Raw genomic sequence first — 9,470 nt, forward strand, 5'->3', positions numbered from 1 at the left:
GCCGAGTGTCTGCGTGCTGGGAAAACCGACAACGCTGAAAATCCCCCGGAACGGACAGCGTTCCTCAAATGACATAAAGGGGGCAAACCGAGTGGGGCGTGAAACCGGTGTGAGGACTGGACAAAGGCCAGTTGGCCGACCTCACTGGCGATCTGACCACAGTGTGGGTTCATGGGAAACGAGAAACTAGCGTTAACCCAACGTAGACCCTAGGCCTTTTTTCATTCCTCTTCAAGAAATGCATGTTTCTGAGAGAAGACTCTTACATGGAGAGCCTTCTGTGTCCCTGGTGCAGAATGGTGTCCAGGTCGCTGATGGGTACACAGTCATTTTCCCCAAAGAGCCACAGAACCTTTCGCTGGCCCGTGGGGCTCAGAATAAAAACAGCATTCTGATAGAGATTGGCGGTCTTAGGCCGTGATGTCACTAGAGCTGGTGTCACCCAGTGTGGTACTGATGGTGTCATGTCCCACCCATGGACCTCCTCCCATATCAGACCGTACAGAATCCTCCGTAATGGTTATTATACATTTTAATCAGAACAATGGGTGATGTAGTTGTAGATTGCTTAAAAATAGTATTTCCTAAATTATGTGGATACTAAAAATTGTCTTGTAAAATCTTTCTACATTGAATTATAACATTATTAGTTACAACGTTATTAGTAGCTGAGCAGAAGCCTTTTTGATCTGTCTCCTTTTCCTTTGATTACTACTGCATCTTCAGAAAAGTTACTGATACGGGCTCACAAATACTAATTACCACAATACGGTTGCTAAAGCACCAGGAGATGTGACAAAATCAGCAACAATAAAACCACCAGCAGCAACGAAAACCGCAGTACAGGCTTGTAGGGCTTGCAGACAAACCATGGGATTCGGAGCATCGTTGTGACCAGGTAATGAGCACAGCTCTGACCGAGTACGTGAGAAGGTTCAGAAAGTTAATCAGCATAGGGTTTTACTCCTATAGCTGTATCGATACATGTAGTCTGGGCAGACGAAAAATGTTCCTGTTAAACTAACTACTGGGATGTATTTGTGAACAAGAATGAATTTCTGCCGAAACTGCACAGAAGTTCTATAGACAGGCATTTTGGTGTCCCTCCCTCTGAGAGTGTCACCGGTGCGATACACACCCCACTGATGTCACCGTGGAGGACCCAGGTTGTCTCTACAGAGCTCCAGTCTGAGGACTCCTAGCACGAGAACTGACTGACGCATTCAATATACACGTTTGTAAAGGGGTTGAAGATCGGAGAGCTCACTGTGGTTTGCATAATGAGCAGTGACCCCAAGCAGGGCAGGAAAATGGTGGCTAAGGTTGTGGCGCGTTTACCAGGTGCCAGGAATTGCCCTTTGTCGGCCTGATCTTCCTTAACCCCCCAGGTGACAAGTACCCCCATTTTACAGCTGAGGAAACTGGGGCCTGCATTAAATAATTTGCCAACATCACACAGCTGTGCTTGCCTAGACAGGTTTTCAACCCAGCCTCAACCTTTCATCTTCACACTGGTAGGTAGGATTTTCACAAGCAGGAAGAAAGGGTTAAAAGCAGGTCTTTGGACCCAACAGTAGCCAGTTCCTCTTGGCTCTACACCTGGCTGAGGAGTAGCGTCTCCACCCCAGAGAAGCTGAGTCAGAACCGACGTTGAAACAAGCTCCCCAACTGTTGTGTGAATTTTCCAGGGAGGTGAAGACTTCCTCCTGAGTAGGTAGCAAAAGTCTGAAAAACTTCCCCGGAGGTGTAGTCAGATACATGAATGTTTATTCAGAAGAGAAACAAAAAGAATAAGGAGAGAAAGGATTAAAAAGATAAAGAAAGCAGGCTTACAAACGTTGCTAGCAATTTGGCGTCCAGCGGCAATGGCCAGAATGGATCCAAGATGACCGCTAACCCCCTCCCACTATGTGGGATACTCATACCTGAGTTGGAGGAATTGGGGATGGTGGCTACGTGACTGGCTTCAGACTTGGTGATGGCAGTCCCGTGGGGAGGCCCCCAGCCCACCCTGGGCAGTGCCCCACGACCACCACCTGTGTTTGCTCTGATAAGATGCTGCCGTCAGCAAGCTTTATGGCTTAAAACTATTCTAAAGCCAGTTAATATGTTACAGGGAAGGTGGTTAATACCTGACGGGGAGCAGGGCAATTCGTGACAAGGGGAGATGGGGGAAATTGCCTATAGTTCTTACAAGCATGTCTAAACAAGATGGAGTCCGGGAGTCATTTTGAGGGGTTGCGTTACTGTCCACACAGCAAGGGGTTCCTTGTTTACATAGGCAGGTGGCACAAGGGAGTCTTGTGGTAACTCTGTCTCTTGATTGTGGTGGTGACTACAGAATCTACATGTGTCAAATGGCATAGAAACACACACGCATGAATGAGTGCATGTAAAACTGGCAAAATCTGAATTAACTCCATGGATTTAAAAAAAAAATGTCTTGACTCAGCCTCACCCTGCAATGTGGTTGTCAGGTTGCCTCCTCCGCTGCGAATTGCGCGGCTCTCCTGGGTGAGCTCATGTCGCCTGCCTGCCTTTATTCCCAGTCCTTGGTGTTAACCGTCACGCGTCATTCTGTATGATCGAGTGCGGCCTCGTCTTTGCGGTGGTCTTGGCATGTGGCACGCTTGGGGGTACCAAGTGAGTGAGGACATCCTTGTCCCTGGGAGCTAAACTCCGGCTCTGTGGCCTGTTCCCGACCACCTGTGCCTGTGGTTAGCACTGGGGCAAGAGAAGGCATAACCAGAATCATTTTCTTGTTGAAAAGCAATCGCTTCATCTTTGCTCCTTCTCCATCAGTCTTAGGAAGTCTCCTGACCGCGTTTCACAAGCAGCATTGACCACAGGGAAGATGGAGGAGGTGCAGCCCAGTGCTGGCATCTGAGATCCCGTCGGGCTTCAGCACCACAAGTGGGCCCTCTGGCTCGTCTCAGACCAGCACCAACTCCCAAAGACAGCAGGGCGACTGAGGGGTGTACGGCTGATGGAAAGAAAAGAAAAGTCGTCCAGACCAGCCACTCAACTCAGGCCACTCCAAAACGCAGTTCATCGCCAAGTGTCCTGCAGAGAACAAGAATTACGTCTATGATCCAGGGGAAAGAAAAGTTATACTTTACAGAGAACATTGCCATGAATTCAAAACAGAGCATCCCAAGTGAGACAGCTTTCTGTCACTAAAAGCCAAACACTGAGAAATATCACAGTAACCCAAAATGGTGACCTGGGTGTGTGTGTTGGGGTACATATGTCACAAAACACTTGCCATGTTAACCCTGTGCATGCACAGTTCAGTGACATTATGTTCATCACATCGTTCAACTACCATATTTGGGTTACTTTTTAATTAATATTTAGAGGGAGCCCTACCCCATTTAAAACTTGAAAACCATTCCCTTCCACCCCCCACCCAGACCTTCAGACTGAGGTCTCCTCTCTTGGAACCCGCCTGGCCTATCTGAGCCACTCCCTCACCCATCCTGTGGGGCTTGCTCGCAGGTGACCTCGGGAATAGCCACGCACCTTTACACTGCTGGCGGGCTCAGCCGGAGTCACAAAGACAGCCTTCTAGGACTTTCCACTGAGTTCTCAAAGCAAATGACAAGTTGGTGAGTGTCTGTCTTCAGCCCAGCCGAAACAGCCAGCCAGTTACAGTGCTTAAGCGTTGCTACTCAAGGTATGGCCCGTGGGCCGCCTCGGAGCTTGTAAGATGCACAGCATCTCAGGCTTGCCCCTGCCCTTCTCCATGAGAATCTGCCAACCTCCAGATGTGTCTGCACAAGAGTGTTTCAGAAACACTGGTTCAGGGTTGGTATTAACCTTCGGGGTGGTCAGAGGCCACAGGTGGACCATGAAGGCAAATGAAATGCTTTTCCTTCTCCTCTCTGATGGAGAAATGCCCTGACTCCTCAACCTAGCAAACTGCCACTCATCCTTCAAGACCCAGCCAGAGACCACATCCACATACCACCTTTCTGCTGTCCTGACTCAAAACAAGTCATTCCCCTGTTGTACTCCCTTGATACTTCACATCTCTCTCCAGTATATCCCATAATGTACAGTTTTCACTCTGTAGTGTGCTTAGTCACGTGTCTGTCTCCCACACAAGAGTCGAGTTGATCAAGGACAAGGAATACATCCCCAGCACCCAGCCCAGGACTTGGAGCAGAAGCCCAGTAAGTGTTCCAAGAAAATAACCTTCCACGTTTCCTCCCATTGTTCTATGTTTATGTAGCCCTAAGTCTTACATGCCTTGACACTTTTCATGGTTTAACCTTCTACCCTCTAAAAACTCCTCTTATCTCTTTTCCCCTGTGCACCCCCACCCCCCTAAACACAACATGTATGTTGCTGATGACAGGCTAACTTACAGAGCAGATATTTTAAGGGGAATGGTGGTGGTGTAGTAAATTATGTATCCATTTGGGTGCAGCCTTTTATGGTGCCCCTAATATTTTTCAGTTTTAATAGCTTCTTTAAAAGGAGCTCTGGTAGCATAGTGCCTGAGGCATTTGACTGCTAACCAGAAGGTTGGCAGTTCAAACCCACCAGCCACTCCACAGAAGACTGGGCAGTCTACTTCTGTAAAGATCTACCAGCTCAGAAACCCAAAGGGGGTCACTATGAGTCAAAATTGACTCGATGGCAGTTTTTTTTTTTTTTTTTTAATAAATCCTCTTTTACACAGCAAATTAGTTTCCCTTTTTTTTTTTTTTTTTTTAATAAATCCTCTTTTACACAGCAAATTAGTTTCCCACTGAACAATTTTTTTTACTCATTGTTCCATGACATTGGTTACAATTTTCAAATGTGTCAGCATCATTTCCATTCTGTTTGTTCTGTTTCCGTTGCTCTAGCTCCCTGTCCCCTCCTTGCCTTCTTATCTTTGCTTTTGGGTAAAAGCTGACTGTTAAAGGCGGTAGTGTTTATTTTATGAACCAATCTATTATGTGGCTGAAAGGTGGCCTCCGAGAGCAGCTTCAGTGCCAGGTCCAAAGGGTATCTGGGGGGGCCATCTCAGGGGTTCCTCTAGTCTCTACTGGTCCAAAAGGTCTTGCTTTTTTTTTTTATGAATTTGGATTTTGTTCTACATTTTTCTCCCGTCCTATCCAGGACTTTCTATTGTGTCCCTGATCAGAACGGTTGGGGGTGGTAGCCAGGCACCATAGGAGCTGTATTCTTAAAACAGGGACACCAGAAAACATGTAGGTAATTGTTGGCCCAACCCCTCAGGACACCAGTGGACTCTTACAGACCACAGTCATGGCCCAGCCTGCATGAGATAACATGCAGCCATACATGTTGACTGTATGCATACGTGTATCACTAACAGAGGGCAACCATCTCCGCTCCGCACTGGTCAGCGATACTCAGAGGTGCAGGACACAGGGCAGCTGTGTGTTCCTCTGTGCTGGTCAGGAACACACAGCGAGAAGCCGCTTGTGGGTCATGAGATGGTCCAAACGGCCCCCAAGTGCTCTGTGTCACTGTTCACATGTGCTCTGAACACTTGGCTCTGGCTGTGGTCAGCAAGAGAAGCTGTGCACATGAACTTTTGCTTTCTAAAGTATCCCTTGCGATTATTTATCAACAGGTTGAAGGTGAGTATCTTTTGACTCAGGAATTCCACATGTCTAAACTACAAAAGATGGGAGCTCTGGTAGCATAGTGGATAAGACACTTGCCTGCTAACCAGAGGGCTGGCGGTTCAAACCCACCAGCCACTCCTCGGAAGGAAGGTTGGGCAATCCTACTTCCGTAGTGATACTGCCTCGGAAACCCAAGGAGGGGTCGCTATGAGTCAGGTTTGACTTGACGGCACATAACAACAACAACATACTACAAAAGTGTAGATACAAATGCACAAAAATACTAGTTGTAGATTTTTAACAGGAAAAATATGAAACAATCTGCCTGCCAATCAGTTATTCAATTAGGAAAATTATTAAATAAATCGCATTACATCCATACCCTGGAATATTATACAACGAATTTTGTTTGTTTTCAAAAGGCATATAGGTACTGACAGAAAGATGTCAATGACATGTTAATTTTAAAAAATCAAGAAGCAAAACATTCTATTACAGTATTACAGTAGGAACCTACTTTAAAATAATGTGTAGGAACACATACCTGTACTCACATATGTACACATATATTTGTATAGCATAGCAAACACTGAAAGACCACCCACCAAACTGTCTACTGTGTCTGTCTGAGGAAAAGGACTGAAAGATACTAGGAAATCACTCTTTTTCAGAGTATACTTTTATATTTTCAAACTTTTTATCTTGACAAGTTTCATATTTAGACAAAGTTGCCAAAATAGGTCAAAGAATTTTTTATCAATTTCAAGCAGATTCCCCAAATGTTAACATGTATCATGTTTGTTCCCGCTCTCTTTCCTTTCCCCTCCCCCCACACCATGTGTATGTAGGTTTTTAAAACTGTTGGAAGGTAAGTTGCAGACATGATTCTCCTTCACCCCTAAATGTATGTACTTTCTAAAAAAAACAAAACATTCTGTCACATAACCATAGAACAATGACCAAAATTGGGATAATAAAAAAGTTAATATTGATATACATTAGTGCTGCCGTAATAGAAATACCACAGATGTGTGGCTTGAACAAACAGGAATTTATTCTCTTGCCGTTTAGGAGACTGGAAGTCCGAGTTCGAAGTGCCAGTTCTAGGGGCTGGGTGAAGGCCCCTACCTTGGGCCTCAGCTCTGCCTCTTGCTCCCGGCCCATTGGAGCTGCAGGCATCTCTGCACTCAGGCAGCTGCTGACTGCTGAGGCTGACAAACCCAAGGTGGACAAGTAAAATGGCACAGTCCCAAGGTTATTCAGCAGCGTGGCAGGTCACTAGTTCAGGTCTAGAAACAGTCTCAAGATCGGCAGACAACATGGCAGGCCACTCACTGATGACTCAGCCAAATGCAGGACCCAGATGTGCTAAGAAGCTAATAGTATTTATCAATATTTAAATTTCACCAAATGCCTCAGGGATGACTTTTTTTTTTAAATTGTAGTTAAAATCTATAAAACAGAACATTTGGCAACATTTGGCAATTCAACCACTTCTATACATATAATTCAGAGACATTGATTATGTTCATCATGTTGGACGACCATTGCCACTACTGGTTTCCAAATTGTCCTGCCACCCTCAATGACTGTTGTGGTGGAGTGGAAACTGGACGTCCAGGGAGGGAGTAGGAGGAATGCTTCCACATTGTGAGGACTGCGGTCAATGGCATGAAATGTGTATGAACTGCTGAATGGAAAACTGATTTGCTCTGAAAGACTTCACCAAAATCACAATAAAAAGTTAATAATAACTTGAATACGAAAATAAAATCCCAGGTAATGAAGTGCATTCAGTTGTCATGTTTCCTTGGTCTCTTTAGAAGTGGGTCCTCAGCCTTTCCTTGTTGTTCGTGACTTGCTATTTCCTATGAATGTTGTTGTTAGGTGCTGTTGAGTTGCTGTTTCCGATTCACAGCGACCCTGCGTTCAACAGAATGAAACATGGCCTGGTCCTGCGCCATCTTCACAACTGTTGCTATGCCTGGGCCCATCGTCAGTCACTGTGTCAATCCAGCTGGTTGAGAGTCTTGCCATCTTACACAGGCCTCTTACTTTCAAAAGAAACCACACCCACTGCCATCAGGTGCATGCAAGCTCACAGCGCCCCTAGAGGACAGAGTGGAACTGCCCACAGGGTCTTCAAGGCTGTCGGTCTTCACAGAAGCAAAGCCCCAACCACAGCCACTGCCGTGGAGTCTATTCTGACTCACAGCGACCCCGGAGGACAGAGTGCAACTGCCCCACAGGGTTTCCAAGGCTGACAATCTTGACTGGAGTAGACTCCCTCATCTTTCCCCTGCGGAGCTGGAGAAGGGTATGAAGCAATCTCCCGGTGTGTGAAGGAAGATGAAAGGTTCAGGCTTGGAGCCAGAAGGCTGGGTTGAAACTTGGTCTAGACATGCACAGCTGTGTGATGTTGGCAAATTATTTAATGCAGGCCCCAGTTTCCTCAGCTGTAAAATGGGGGTACTTGTCACATGGGGGTTAAGGAAGATCAGGCCGACAAAGGGCGATTCCTGGCACCTGGTAAACGCTCCACAACCTTAGCCACCATTTTCCTGCCCTGCTAGGGGTCACTGCTCATTATGCAAACCACAGTGAGCTCTCCGATCTTCAACCCCTTTACAAACGTGTATATTGAATGCGTCAGTCAGTTCTCGTGCTAGGAGTCCTCAGACTGGAGCTCTGTAGAGACAACCTGGGTCCTCCACGGTGACATCAGTGGGGTGTGTATCGCACCGGTGACACTCTCAGAGGGAGGGACACCAAAATGCCTGTCTATAGAACTTCTGTGCAGAGTTTCGGCAGAAATATTACTAATTTTTATAAAATAGCCACCATTTGTCTGTTAGTTTGTTGGACTGTGGTGGCTTATGTGCTACTGTGAGGCTGGAGGCCACCGGTATTTCAGATACCAATAGGGTCGCCCATGGTGGACAGGTTTCAGCAGAGCTTCCAGACTAAGACAGACTCAGAAGAAGGAAGGGGCCATCCACCTCTCAATTATCCAGTGAAGACCTGGTGAACAGCAGTGAGACTCTGTCTGATATATTCCTGGAAAACTTGATGACTAGCCCTGAAACACTGTCCCATGCAGATATGGTGAGGCTGGCATGGGGCTGGGCAGTGTTCATTCTGTTGTACGTGGGGTCGCTGCGAGTTGGAGCCGACTCACTGGCACCTAACAACAACGACACGTCATCACTATCGTTAGTTACAACAATAGGAACATTTTTCTTAAGCCCAGATTCTTGTTGATGGGAGCCATTGAGTCAGTGTCGACTCACAGTGACCCTGTGTCCGACAGAAGGAAACCCCGCCCGGCCCTGCGCCGCCTCATAGCCTTGCCACGCTTGAGCCCATCGTTGCAGCCACTGTGTCAGTCCATCTCACTGAGGGCCCTCCTCCTTTTTCTCTGACCCTCGATTTTACCAAGTGTGATACCCTGCTCCAGGGATAGGTCCCATCTGACAATATGACCAAAGTGCGTGAGGTGAAGTCCGGCCATTCCCGCTTCCAAGGAGCATTCTGGCTGCACTTCTTCCAGAACAGATTTGTTCGTTCTTCTGACATCCATGGTGTTTTCAGTATTCTTCGCCATCACCACAATTCACAGGCATCAATTAATTCATTGTCTAGCTTCTGCATGCGTATGAGGCAACTGAAGATAGCATGGCGTGGGTCAGGCACACCTTAGTCTTTAAAGTGCCTTCTTTGCTCTTTGATACTTTAAAGAAGTCTTTTGCAGCAGATTTGCTCAGTGCAAAGTGTTGTCTAATTTCCTGACTGCTGCTTCCTTGGGTGTTGATTGATGGGGGTGGATCCAAATAAAATGAAATCTTTGACACCTTCAATCTTTTCTCCATTTATCATGACATT

Source organism: Orycteropus afer, unplaced genomic scaffold, assembly GCF_000298275.1.
Source record: "Orycteropus afer afer isolate SDZICR_OR568_19922 unplaced genomic scaffold, OryAfe1.0 scaffold00358, whole genome shotgun sequence".
Lineage (NCBI taxonomy): Eukaryota > Metazoa > Chordata > Mammalia > Tubulidentata > Orycteropodidae > Orycteropus > Orycteropus afer.